General features: G+C 39.6%; 1 protein-coding gene across 1 annotated transcript in view; it reads left to right on the top strand.

Moving 5' to 3' along the window:
• The first annotated feature begins 714 nt into the window (after positions 1-714).
• jak2a (Janus kinase 2a) overlaps positions 715-12,842 on the top strand; it is a 136,696-nt gene continuing 124,568 nt past the window's right edge. The window contains exons 1-2 of the mRNA XM_076284901.1: positions 715-1,052; positions 1,360-1,393. The gene's annotated coding sequence lies outside the window, so the exon portion shown is untranslated. The remainder of the gene's footprint in view (positions 1,053-1,359; positions 1,394-12,842) is intronic.

Genomic DNA, 12,842 nt, shown 5'->3' with positions numbered 1-12,842 from the left:
GCAGGCCAGGATGCTTGGGAGTTTCTGCTGGATGTCAAGGACCTTGGCATCAGGGAAGCAGTAGACCTTGGAGGGACCGCTACATGATGGGGGAATGCAGAGGTCTCTAACCATGGAACTGCCGATGACCAGGGTGGAGGTTGATGAGGTCCGGGGAGGTGGGGGTCGGGGGGGCGCCGACTTTGAGGAGGGACCAGGATGGTTGTCTCGGGGCAGGAGGGGCTCCTCATCCTCGGTCAGAATGGCGTAGCGGTTTTCCAGTCGTATAGGTTATTGTGGTCATTTTCAGAACTTTCATCCCGGGTAGAGATTTTGGCACACATCCCACGTTGTTCAATGGGATCATTAGTCTATAACAGTTGAGATATTCTCCGCTAAATGAAGTGTATACAAATCTTACCCAGGACCTAGACTACATTGAGAAATGTCAGATAAACATACAAAAGTAACGGATCTAGGATATAATAAAGTTTGACAGTCTGTCTGACACATTGGGGGAATTTTCCGGGAGGCTGCTGGGAGATACCTTGATATACTGGAGAAAGCCAGGAAAAACAGGAGTGTTGGCAGATATGGAAAGGAGAAAAGGGGACATATTCTTGTCTGGGTCAGGAAATGTGCTTAATAATAAAGTCCCCGCCCTCCTACATTAACTGGCCGTACGTGTAACCACCTGCCTTCAAGCTTGGTGGTGGAAACAGTTGCGTAGCTAACATTAGCATTGTGGGCGGGTTGTAACGTCAATTCTACCTACAACCAGAACACTATTAGTCTGTAATTCCGTTGTAACAACCAAAAGTTACCCATATTCATTAACTTCGGTTAAAATATTGTGCTGCCATTAAATGGTGACATTCGACAAATGTCTCCAGTTTTGAAATAATGGCTGCAGCTTATGCTGTGACTGCTACGGTCTGTTAGTTAGCAAGTTGTTTTGTTGATTTTTGACAGAAGCTAAGTTGTCTTGCAGTGATGACACTTTACAGAACGACACGAGTGGATAACATTAGCTGACGACCAACGTATCTAAAATTTAGAGATAACTTGGCCAGGTAAATATTAGTCAAGATAGTCAAGACAATCCTACAGGTACCTAGAATAGCTAGGTTTGGCTAACGTTAGCTGAATAGAACTTATTGTAGCTCTACGTCATCTTGATAGTTTTTTGGCCAGCTAACGTTACGTCGCTAGCTAGCGAGCTAGAACTACATTAACGTTATGTATTAAATTATAAACGTTAACGTCTACATGGAACATGCACCGATGAATGCGTGATGTTGGAAATACATCGAATAACACACTGTTCACGTAATATTGGTTGCATATCTGCCTTATGGGATTTACTTGGTAACGTTACAGGAGTTCACACCCAAGGATCCGAGAAGCAGTAGAAGTAAGTCCCTTTGCTAACTTGGCTAACGTTAACATGGTTGGAGATGATGGCGTAGCTTCTAGTCACTCACACATATTACAGTTGCCGTTAATTCATAACTTTGTATATGAGTTAATGTTGACTATCGTATGGCTGGTGTATTATAAGTTCACCACAAACTGTAACAATGTCATGCGATCTCATGCTAGTGCCCCTCGTTCATGGTTCAACGCTACATAACCCTTTTTATTTAGCACAGCAAGGATAACTTGCCGTTCCCTTGCTGTAGCATAAAGAGACAACTACGATAGGTGGTCGGCTAACTGTGCTGGCTAACCTTCGATTGCTAATCTCACAAAGCTATGTTGTTTATTTTACGTCAGCGCTAAATGCTGTCGTCGTGATTCCAATGTGTCGAGCCGCCAATCGAACTTGTAGTGGAATGGCAAAGTGTATGTTTTGGTGCAATTTGTTCTTTCGTTAGGTTGTAGCCTAACGTAACGTAACGTGACGAGTTTGGTGGGTTTCTTCATTGCCCGTGGACATAAGTGCATGCCCTAACTCTAAATATTACGTTAATGCTGTAAATCGCGTTGTCACAATATGTTAACGTCAAATCCAGACTGGTAAACTGCCAACCTACAGTAAAATACAGCCTCTGATGCGAACAGTAACGTTTGTTCTCGCTACTCGTTTATTATAGGCTAACGTTACTCACATCCAGGAAAAGACCGTGGCCGCTGAGAGCTCATCGTTAACGCATTGCCACTAATTTTCATCAATACTCATGCACTCGTACACTCGGGGATATGTAGAGACCGTGGCTCTGCAGTAACTTATTGAGCAACATTTCTCATGACGCTGCTTTAACATATTACACAAGCACTGGTGAGGTCTAGTTTGTTCCAGACCAATTTTATCAGAGGAGCACGTTAGGCGTTTATAAAAAAATATTACCAGACACGTTTGTCCAAAACAACATTTGTTTAACCAAGGACCAAACGAAACACACCAGAGAGGTAACTTGAGCTCACCCCTCCCTTCAGTATACTCCACAAAGGGTTTTGTTTTGTTTGGGGGACAGGCTGCCCCCACTTGTTTGTTCTCCGTTTTCGGAGCCTGGGCTGTCTACAGAGACCCTCATTGCTGAATGTGACATGCTATGGGTTTGAAATCGCATACAGTGGCTTGAACCCTTAAAGATGCAGTCAGTGGAAGTAGTGTTTGTTTATGTTTAAATGTATTGGCAGACACTTTTGTCCAAAACAATGTACATTACATTTTAACCAAGGACCAAACAAACACACCATAAAGTTAAAGGACACGTTCTGTATTTTCCACTTAAAGCCCTGTTTTCAGATAGTTTATGATTAAATATAATGTTTAAGATTGAAATTTGGACACATGCTGCTGTCCTGAGAATTTTTGGTTTCTGTGGTAACACCCCCCCCCCCACCTCCACAACGCTGCATAGGTGCACTGGAACAATCTTTCTAAAACGCATTAAACCGACAGGTGTTTTACCATTCGTTCAACGATCCAGAAAGGCTAAAGTCGTTCTCACGGAACGGGCAGCTAGCGGATAGTGAGATGTTTGCTGAATATGACAAAAAATGTTATGGGTAGGGCTGGTCGATACACCGAATATACTCGATATATCGCAGTTTGCTGTATGTGAAGTGTTACATCGCAAATATCAAGTATTTCACAGTCATCATTTTTTTAAGCGGCAACACTGTGGTTTCGTGTCCCTACCTCTCTTAAAGGACAATTCCGGCGCAAAATGAACCTAGGGGTTAATAACACATGTGTACCGAGTTCGACCGTTAGCTAGGATTTGTTTTCATGCTAGTCGAATGTGACCAGTTTTATTGCAAACCGCTTATTAGCGTTTAACGCTAGCCTTCAGGGCACACGTACAGTAGAAAGAAATCGCTATTTCTATACCACTAACAAGGCTCAAAATAGCACCACACTTACACAGTAGCATAATGAGGGTCTCTACATGTAAACCGAAGCATTGAGAACTTTGTAAGTGTACAGGCAGTTTATTAAAAAGAAACACATTACCGTTCACGTCTGGTTCACATATACAGGCAGGCGATGTGAACTAAAATCAAACGTAATTTGCTCAATATAGGCCTATCAGAAATAATAGCTCCGATGTAACATAACTTGTATAGTGTAGGCCTACTTACTTAGTGGATGTCCATCTGGTCCCTCTGGTATGGATCGTCGCCGCCTGTGTGGCATTGACTACAGGTAGCTTCTAGTTCTAGCTCTCTCTCTCTCTCTCAGCCCTTTCACGGAGCTCCCGCAGCTCTTCCTTGGTATATTACGACTCGAAAAGATAAGGACGTCCAATAAGGGTTCATCCTCGATGTCTTCAAATTCGTTCAAATAACCTGCCATCTCTTAGGGCTGCACGAAATTAGGAAAACATGCGATATGCGATAACATTATTGAGTACTGCGATAACGATATAATTTGCGATATTTAAATATACTGCTCAAAAAAGGTTTTCCACACATTTTTGAAACCTTCCACCCTTTTCTCCATTCTCAAACTACATTCACAGAATGTCTGACAGTTCTTGCAAAATAAAACACTCGCCTCAAAAGTTTTACTTGTGCTCAGAACCAAACAGTGTCAGAGTACTGATCCAGTGTATAATTGAAGTGTTCCCTTAATTTTTTTGAGCAGTATATTTAATGTTTTTTTCCCCCATTCTGCTTGGGGGGGGGGGGGGGGATAAATGTATAATTACAGAAATAAATGTATAATTTTCTACATAAACAATATAAAATATCATGTAGCCTAGGCTATATATGGCCTGATGGAAGTGGACAGCTAAGAGACCTGATAGGCTATCGAAGTTGTGTGGAAGATCTGCTCCTAATCCTCATAAAAGACGGATGGACAGCCAATCTGAACACTTGTGCACCAACCAGCGGAATATTCCACATTGCCAGCCTTCGATGGGCCTAGCAAAGAAGCTACTTGCTATATCGCGGCAGTCATCTCAGTCTGTAACCTCATAGGCTGTGCATCCCACGTTATAAGGCTACCGGCATGCCGACTACGAGGGCAACGGAAAGTGAAAGTAATTGGGCTGCAATCGCACAGTCCAGGCTAAGAAGTAGGTTAAACAACTTTTACAAATAACGAATCCTGATTACCTCTGTGCTGCTGTCTGAGGCTTTTGCTAAATGCAAATCATGAAATACAAGCCTTACAGACAGTGAAAGACAGATATCTTCTGATATAATGATAACGAAAGAAATTGTTTATTTTAACACGGTGGAGAAGGACACATTTGCGCTGTGTTTGTAACACGGCATCCTTCATAAAACCAAAATATTCCCATATCAGACGTGCTTTTCCTTTTAGTCACTAATTCCTCTTCACCCAAGTGTAGCCTACCTCGCTCGACTCACTATCTTCAGCCATCAAGACTTAGCTCCCGCTTCAACACCTAAAACACCACACACCTAAACTGGTAGGGGACGGGCTTCTTGGGCAGCATGACAGCATCGGTTTGGTAAAATATGTTGACATTCAGAATGTGAATACACCAGACTGTATGGAATGCGCACGGCACAGAAAATGTATCGAAATTTATCGAAAATTACGTAATCTTTGCGGTATGTCCATCGCAAGCGTTGATATCGCGATAACGATAGATTTTAGATATATCGTGCAGCCCTACCATCTCTTATGTCTCCTGTTGCGTTCAGTGCTTCTCTTTTGCACAGTCCTTCTGCAACAACGTTTCACCCGAGATTCACTTCACATCCCAGAGTTCTGAGCGCCTGCCTGTATGTGAACCAGACGTGAACGGTAATGTGTTTCTTTTTAATAAACTGCCTGTACACTTACAAAGTTCTCAATGCTTCGGTTTACATGTAGAGACCCTCATGCTACTGTGTAAGTGTGGTGCTATTTTGAGCCTTGTTAGTGGTATAGAAATAGCGATTTCTTTTTACTGTACGTGTGCCCCAAAGGCTAGCGTTAAACGCTAATTCGCGGTTTGCAATAAAACTGGTCACATTCGACTAGCATGAAAATACATCCCAGCGAACGGTCAAACTCGGTACACATGTGTTATTAATCCCTAGTTTCATTTTGCGCCGGAATTGTCCTTTAACCTTTCCCCCTCCCTCTCAATAACAACGTGAACAACGCACATCACACACTCACATACCAATCCTGAACAATCTATTCAGATGAGGATGTGACGTCTAGGTGAGACGAGAAGAAATGAACTTTCAGGTAGCATTTCTTTCTAAACTTATGGGGTAGCATCTAGTGTTGTTCAACAGTGAGCTAGGTTAATAGATGGAAGCAGTTCTGATTTGGTTAAACGAAACGAAACAGCAAGGGATCTTCAAATTAAAGTTAAAACAATATCTGTGCATTAGGCAGAAGGACTACTGTCTATGTCTATGTGCACGTCTGACTGTTTTAAAACAACAGCGCAAATGCGCACATATCACTCACCACACATGCAGTTCTCGTGCTAAATGTTTGTATGCTTCCTTCCAGATTGATTTTTAAATTAAATTTATGAGATCTCCGCATTGAGGCAGATTAGGCTACTGATGAGTGCATCTGACTGTCTCAAAACGAAAATGCAACCGTGTCTTATTTATCAACCAACAACCGAACGACTAATTAAGAAAGCACACACCACCCTTTTATCCAATTTAAGCCATCATCATTCATATGGAGACATCAGTGACGGATTTAAACAAGCTTAAGTTAATTTATTTGGAAAGTTAACTAAAGGAAACTAAAGCCATGAAGCCATGCAAAAAGAGAAGTGAATTAACAGTTTATCCTGAAGAGTGGATCAGAGGGGCCTTTCAAAGAAGGCAGGGAAAGAAGAAGAGAGAATGATAAAGTCAAATAACAGGCCATGATGAATGCTCTGCAAATAGGCTAAAATAAATCAATTGATGTACCCTATTTAGGTGTGTTGAAATTTTTCTACCTACAACAGTTGGTTACCGTTACACCCATCCCCCTTAAACATCAATCCTATCCGGATCATTGCACCAACGTAGCCTACGATGAATGACCGCCTGATTCAGCCCTGCACTCGCCTGGAGTCAATCCCGTAATTTACCACACCTCGGATTGATAGTTGAGCGTGTCAACCTTTTACTTCAAATAGCCTACATAGGCTCAACGAACTAGCTGGCTACCGGTACATACACACACACTTTTTCAACATCACAAACCTGATGGTCCAGTACTTGTAGACATCCTCTGGCTGTTCCTCCCTATGTCCTTGCATGTCCTCCTCCTCACTCTCTTGATTATCTGACTCTTCTTTTTCATAGCCTTTGCCTTGATACCCTGACTCCCCTCTAACCAAATCCTCTGGCTCTCTCAGCTCTCTCCCCTATACCGTCAGTATCTGTATTTTATTTTTTATTTTGATTTCATTTTTCTTTTTTTATTTAGAGGAGCAAAAAGGATCTGGTGTCTTTTTTTCCATAATTAGTAGAAGAAAACAATGGAGGCTAATGCATAGGTCTACATTTCACTTAAGTAACATAGAATATTTGCTGAAAACCATCAGACAGGCCTGTAGCCTAGGCTGTAACCTAACAGGCCAGGTTGGGGAAAAAAAGTACCCAAAAATATTGCAGGAACGCAGAGCACTGGGCAACTCATTCCACCAATGAGGAACCAGTGATGAAAATAGTTTTGAATTTGATCTACAGTTTATGGCTGGTTGACACAACAGATGTTCATCAGAAGACCACAGTGAGTGAATGGGGATGTAAAGCTGGATCATATAATTGAACTAGATGTACCGCAGATGTACCGCATTTATTGTCAATGCACAATTTAAGTACCAGTAGTCTAAAACGAAATGCAGTTTTACATCTAACCAGTGGTGCAAATAACTGACATGTCCAAAAGGGCCTTCATGAAATGCGTCGCTAGACTGTTCATACACATTTTAACGGGTCAAGTTGAAGAGCTGTTGTCCTATTGTTGGCCTATTGTTCGTGCAAATAGACTGATCCATGTTCCCTTGCATTTTGCAACTGTGAGGTCCATGGTTAGTCTGGCTTTCAACAGACCAAGCTCAATGTTGATGAAGAAATCAAAAAAGAAATCGCCGGCAGATCAGGCTGCGTTCACTAGGGCTGGGCGATATGGCTGAAAACTGTATCACGATATAAGTATTTCATATCAGTCGATATCGATAAGTATTGATTTTTAAAAAAAAAATCTATTTCAGATAAGGACCAGAAGGGAAAAAAAGTTTAATTTAAACACTTTTATTTTAAACTTAACCTTCCTCTGATTTTAATCACCACAGTTATCAATCAAAGCAAACAGGGAAAAGAAATAGCAACATAATCATGAAAAACACTCAAATAAATAAATGTGCACATAAATCTGAATGAAAGCAGTACTGGTTGAAGCCTGGAAATATTGTAAACAAAGTAGCTTAATTTGCTAGTTTATCATAGTCTAGGCCTACTGGTTAGACTGTTCAGTTTCCCCACGTGTGTTTAAGTTTCAAATGAATACTTTTTCTCCCTGTGACAGGCCCGTTTGAGTCTTGGAAAATACTTTTCCATTTGCATCGCGATTGGGATTATTAGAATTTTGCAGTCAATTTGAATGCAACAGTTTTGAACAAATTCGTACAGTGTGCTAATGATGCTAACCGAATTTAATAGCAATTTAGCCAGTTGTCTTGCACGATTGTGAATGGATTACATGTGCATGCTGAGGAGGGATGCACCTGTTAGAGAGAGAGAGAGAGAGCGGGGAAAGGACTCATTAAGAGTCTGTGTTGAGGTAGGCCTACTAGCTATATTTAGCCTATTTATTTATGGACAACGTAAGGCGGGAGGTGTGTATTGCTTTTAATTATCGAATGTTCTATCGAACGTATTTTTTATTGATATCGGTTACATGTCTATTGCGATACATATCCCTATCGTTTTATCGCCCAGCCTAGTCCATGGTACACAACATAAATTGTCACTAGGCTATGCTGGCGACCCAAATAAAATCTCCTTTGGGAACCAATGGCTTACAGTATCAAGCGGACTTAAGCTGCCACCACGTTTCATTTTCCTTTTTCATTATTTCCATTTTCATTATTACACTTTCTAACTTGAGAGGAGACAAATTTTAAATACGAAATTAGAAATGTTTGAAATGAATCAAATAAGGTGATAGTGTCTAGTTAGTTTCACTCATTTGAAACACAGTTTAAGCGCATGTAGCCTATGCTTCTGTATTATAATTTACTGATTAGCCTAGGTCTAGACCATATGCATTAGACTATATTATAAAATTTCAGGGAGCTATTTTATTTTCTATTTTTCATTTGTTTTTTTCCTTGTAACTTCATTTCAAAAATGCTGTTGGGAGCCCTCTCACAGTTGTGTAGAGACCATTATGAAAAGTTCTCTGAAAAAGTAATTTAAATTGCGTATTGTGTAATTTGTTCTTCAAAATTTTGACACCAACTTTCCTTTTTACAGCAAACATCGGTTAAAGATATTGTTATCGGCCTCCTTGATTAATATAATCGGTAAAGCCTGAAAAAGCCATATCGGTCGACCCCTAATTTATTCATTGACTTGTTTTGTTCAAGTGTGAGGACAATCAAACTTTTACTACAAACTAATTAATTTCAAACCGTGATTATTGTTTTTTACATGTATGCCTTCATTATTCTCCAATATATTATACAGGCTACTATCTTATTTTTTTCCTCCTGTTTTATGACTGTAAATCAAAACCTGTTGATGGCCCTTGTAAATTGAAATGAATGAAAATCTAGGGTTAGTCACTTGGCTAGTTCAAGCCAGGTTATTTTTGTTAATCGCTGCATTCATTAGTGACGATAGGATGCCCTCCAGTCTTCTAAAACTAGAGCTTTATGCCTGGTGTAGCCTGCCTATATGCCTATGGAGCAATGTCTAAGGACTTTGCTGAAATATGGCCATTGCTATGGAATGTGCACCAACCAAGTAATAGCAAAATCCTTTTAGGCAGTCTTGCAATGCAGTTTTGGCAGTTATCGGGCAAACATAAAACACACCAGGTGAAATAATTTAAAAATAAAGAATAATTAAAAAGAAAACATTAAAAGACACAAGGTAAAATAATTAAGACATATTCAGAATTTGTAACTCAGTGCAGTTACCAGAAGGCATCTGAGAACAGTTTGGTCTTGATTTGTCTAGAATGAACAGGGTTCCCACGGGTCATGGAATTTCTGGAATATCATGGAATTTTGGAAAGTCTATTCCAGAAATGGAAGGTCAAAGATTTTTTTTTATCATTTTTGGGGCAAAGTCATGAATATCATGGAATTTGTAGCAGTTTAAAATTTACTAGCCAAAATACATTCATACAAATATTTCCATGCAGAACTGGTGTATCTGGTTATTTGCTTTACTGCTTCCTTGAGTAAGCTTAACCCAACTTTGTTTATTCAATGCCCATTTATTAATCTCCCACTCTAAAAAGTAAAATATTCTTGAGCGTTAGTAAATAGTATAGTAATTCATGGAAATTCAGTTTTTTTTGTCAGGGAAAAGTAATGAAATTTTACATTTGACTTAGCTTATTCAGGGTTCCCACTCTATCTCGTCCTGTATTTTGTTTGAAAAAAAAAAAGATGTACCTTAAAAATCGATATACCACCCATTTCACAACAAGATTACTGGACAGTCACAAAGATCTTTTTCTACAAGAGTAACACATGCTTTCATGCTTCGTCCCCTGAGTAGTTCTGAGATATTAAAGTTTTTTAATTCAAGTGAGTTATACAGATGCGTGGAACATATCTTTTAAAATCCAAAAATGCATATGGATGCAATAGTGTGAATAACTCTTTTCACAAATCAGATAGAATCTTATAATTTCAAGGGGACAACTTGTTGATACATCGAAGGATAATATTTAATTGTGAGTGTCTCATGTTAGGTCAATGCATAGAAACATTTAGCTTGCATTATTCTTCTGTGATTTACAAAATTATATTTGAACTTTACAGGAATGTGGTGAAACTGTGAGTAGGGAGTGTTTGCCATGTATGACTCTGTAAGTGGATAAGGGTGATGGGTAGTATTTTCTGTGTTTCAATTGCCATACAAGATATCTTTGCAGTTATCTTTCTCAGGGCTGTAGAATATAGTCTGGCTGTGGAGATAGCTCTGGCCCCAACACTGTTACTATGCCAGATAAGCTTGGAATAACTAGCCTAGTTACTCTGCCGGCTGTGAATTTAGATAGTCTCCAGCAACCAGGGGTATGACCTGTTTGTGTCAGGATACAGTGTCACACAAGAGACAAAATATTATACAAATATTATAAAAATATATTTCACATCTCTGTGATCTCTGTTTCTCAAAGTCACTGAGTGCTGTCGGTATGAGTAAAAACCCCAAAAACAATCAGCTCGAGTTGCTGCAGCCAACCGCTAGGCAGATACAGTGCTATACAATGGGGTGCATGATTTTAAATATGCTCCCAGAGTGTAGCATTGTAGCATCACAATGTATTTTAAAATAAAATATCCTAATTTTAAGTGTGAAAACTACAAAATACACTACAAAATAAATAAATAGGCTAAATATATCTTGCATTGTAGCTAGTCTGTGCAACTCTACCAGAGTAGGCGATAGACGTAGGCCTACCTCAACACAGACTCTTAATGAGTCCTTGCCCCGTGCACTCTCTCTCTTTCTCTCCCTCCCTCCTCAGCATGCACATGTAATCCAAACATTTACAATCGTGCAAGATGACTGGCTAAATTGCTATTAAATCCGGTTAGCATCATTACCACGCTGCACGAATTTGTTAAAAACTGTTGCATTCAAATTGACTGCTAAATTCGAATCATCTCAATCCCGATTCAAATGGAAAAGTATTTTCCAAGACTCAAACGGGCCTGTCCCAAGGAGAAAAAGTATTCATTTAAAACTTAAACACACGTGGGGAAATTAAACAGTCTAACAAGTAGACTATGATAAACTAGCAAATTAAGCTACTTCGTTTACAATATTTCCAGGCTTCAACCAGTGCTGCTTTTCATTCAGACTTATGTGCACATTTATTTATTTGAGTGTTTTTCATGATTGTGTTGCTATTTCTTTTCCCTGTTTGCTTTGATTGATAACTGAGGTGTTTAAAATCAGAGGAAGGTTAAGTTTAAAATAAAAGTGTTTAAATTGAACTTTTTTTCTTCTGGTCCTTATCTGAAATGGATAAAAAAAAAATCAATAATTATCGATATCGACTGATATGAAATACTTATATCGTGATACAGTTTTCAGCCATATCACCCAGCCCTAATAGGGACAGAGTAATTTGCATGTGTCAAGGCAGATGATGTACCCTAATACCCGTCTTTCACTGTAAGGATTGTATTTCATGATTTGCATTTAGCAAAAGCCCCCAGACAGCAGTGGAGGGGTAGTCGGGATTCGTTATTTGTAAAATTTGTTTACTTCGTCCTCCTAGCCTGGACTGTGCAACTTTCACTTTCTGTTGGCCTCATAGTCGGCATGCCGGTAGCCTAATAACGTGGGATGTGTAGTATATGAGGTACAGACTGGGCTACTACATTTTAGATGAGTGACCACGGTATAGGCCTAGTCTTTTTTGCTAGGCCCAGCGAAGGCTGGCAATGTGGAATATTCTGCTGGTTGGTGCACAAGCAAGTGTTCAGATTGGCTGTCTATCCTTCTTTTACGAGGATTTTCTTGGAGCAGATCTTCCACACAACTTCGGTAGCCTAGTCAGTATGTCTCTTAGCTGTCCACTTTTATCAGGCCGTATATAGCCTATATTTTTTTATGTAGAAAATTATACATTTATTTCTGTACGGACACATGGGAATTAATTAGTGTTAAGTGTTGACGATATCATCGTCCATCACAATGTTTTACTGTACACATCGCCAAATGCCAATTAAGGGGACATAGGGTTGCAAAGGGGCGGAACATTTCCGGTAAATATCCGGAAACTTTCCGGAAACTTACCATAGGAAGTTGTGTTGGGGAATTTTGGAAATATTCCAAATTGGAAACTTTCATGGAATTAAAGGACATTATGGGAATTAACTGGGAATTTTGGGTAATTCATACAGTACAAACTTCGTATACAAACATTAACATTTTGTTTCGTAATAAGCAATATGAATTGTATGTTGGTATTTTTGCTTAGCTTAGCATACAAAGCTAGCTAGCATGCTAGCGGGAATCCCATTCTTTGCCTATGGTTTACTAGCGTGCTAAACTAGCAACATTGAACTGCCCAAGATACACCACACCACTCAACAACAAAATCCGATTGGTTGGAACATTTTTTCCCCATTTCCTTTATGTCTTTCCCCATTTCCTTTATGTCTAGCAGCCTATGCCAATTGCTGTGTGCATGTGATTGACATGTGCAGGGTAGAAATTCGATCAGGTTG

This window comes from Alosa pseudoharengus, unplaced genomic scaffold (assembly GCF_046254945.1).
Source record: "Alosa pseudoharengus isolate Yale_2024_CS ecotype anadromous, Long Island Sound unplaced genomic scaffold, YU_APseudo_1.1 YU_APseudo_1.1_scf_14, whole genome shotgun sequence".
Lineage (NCBI taxonomy): Eukaryota > Metazoa > Chordata > Actinopteri > Clupeiformes > Clupeidae > Alosa > Alosa pseudoharengus.
Note: the sequence above shows the minus strand (reverse complement) of the source record. Positions and strands in the feature narration are given on the sequence as shown.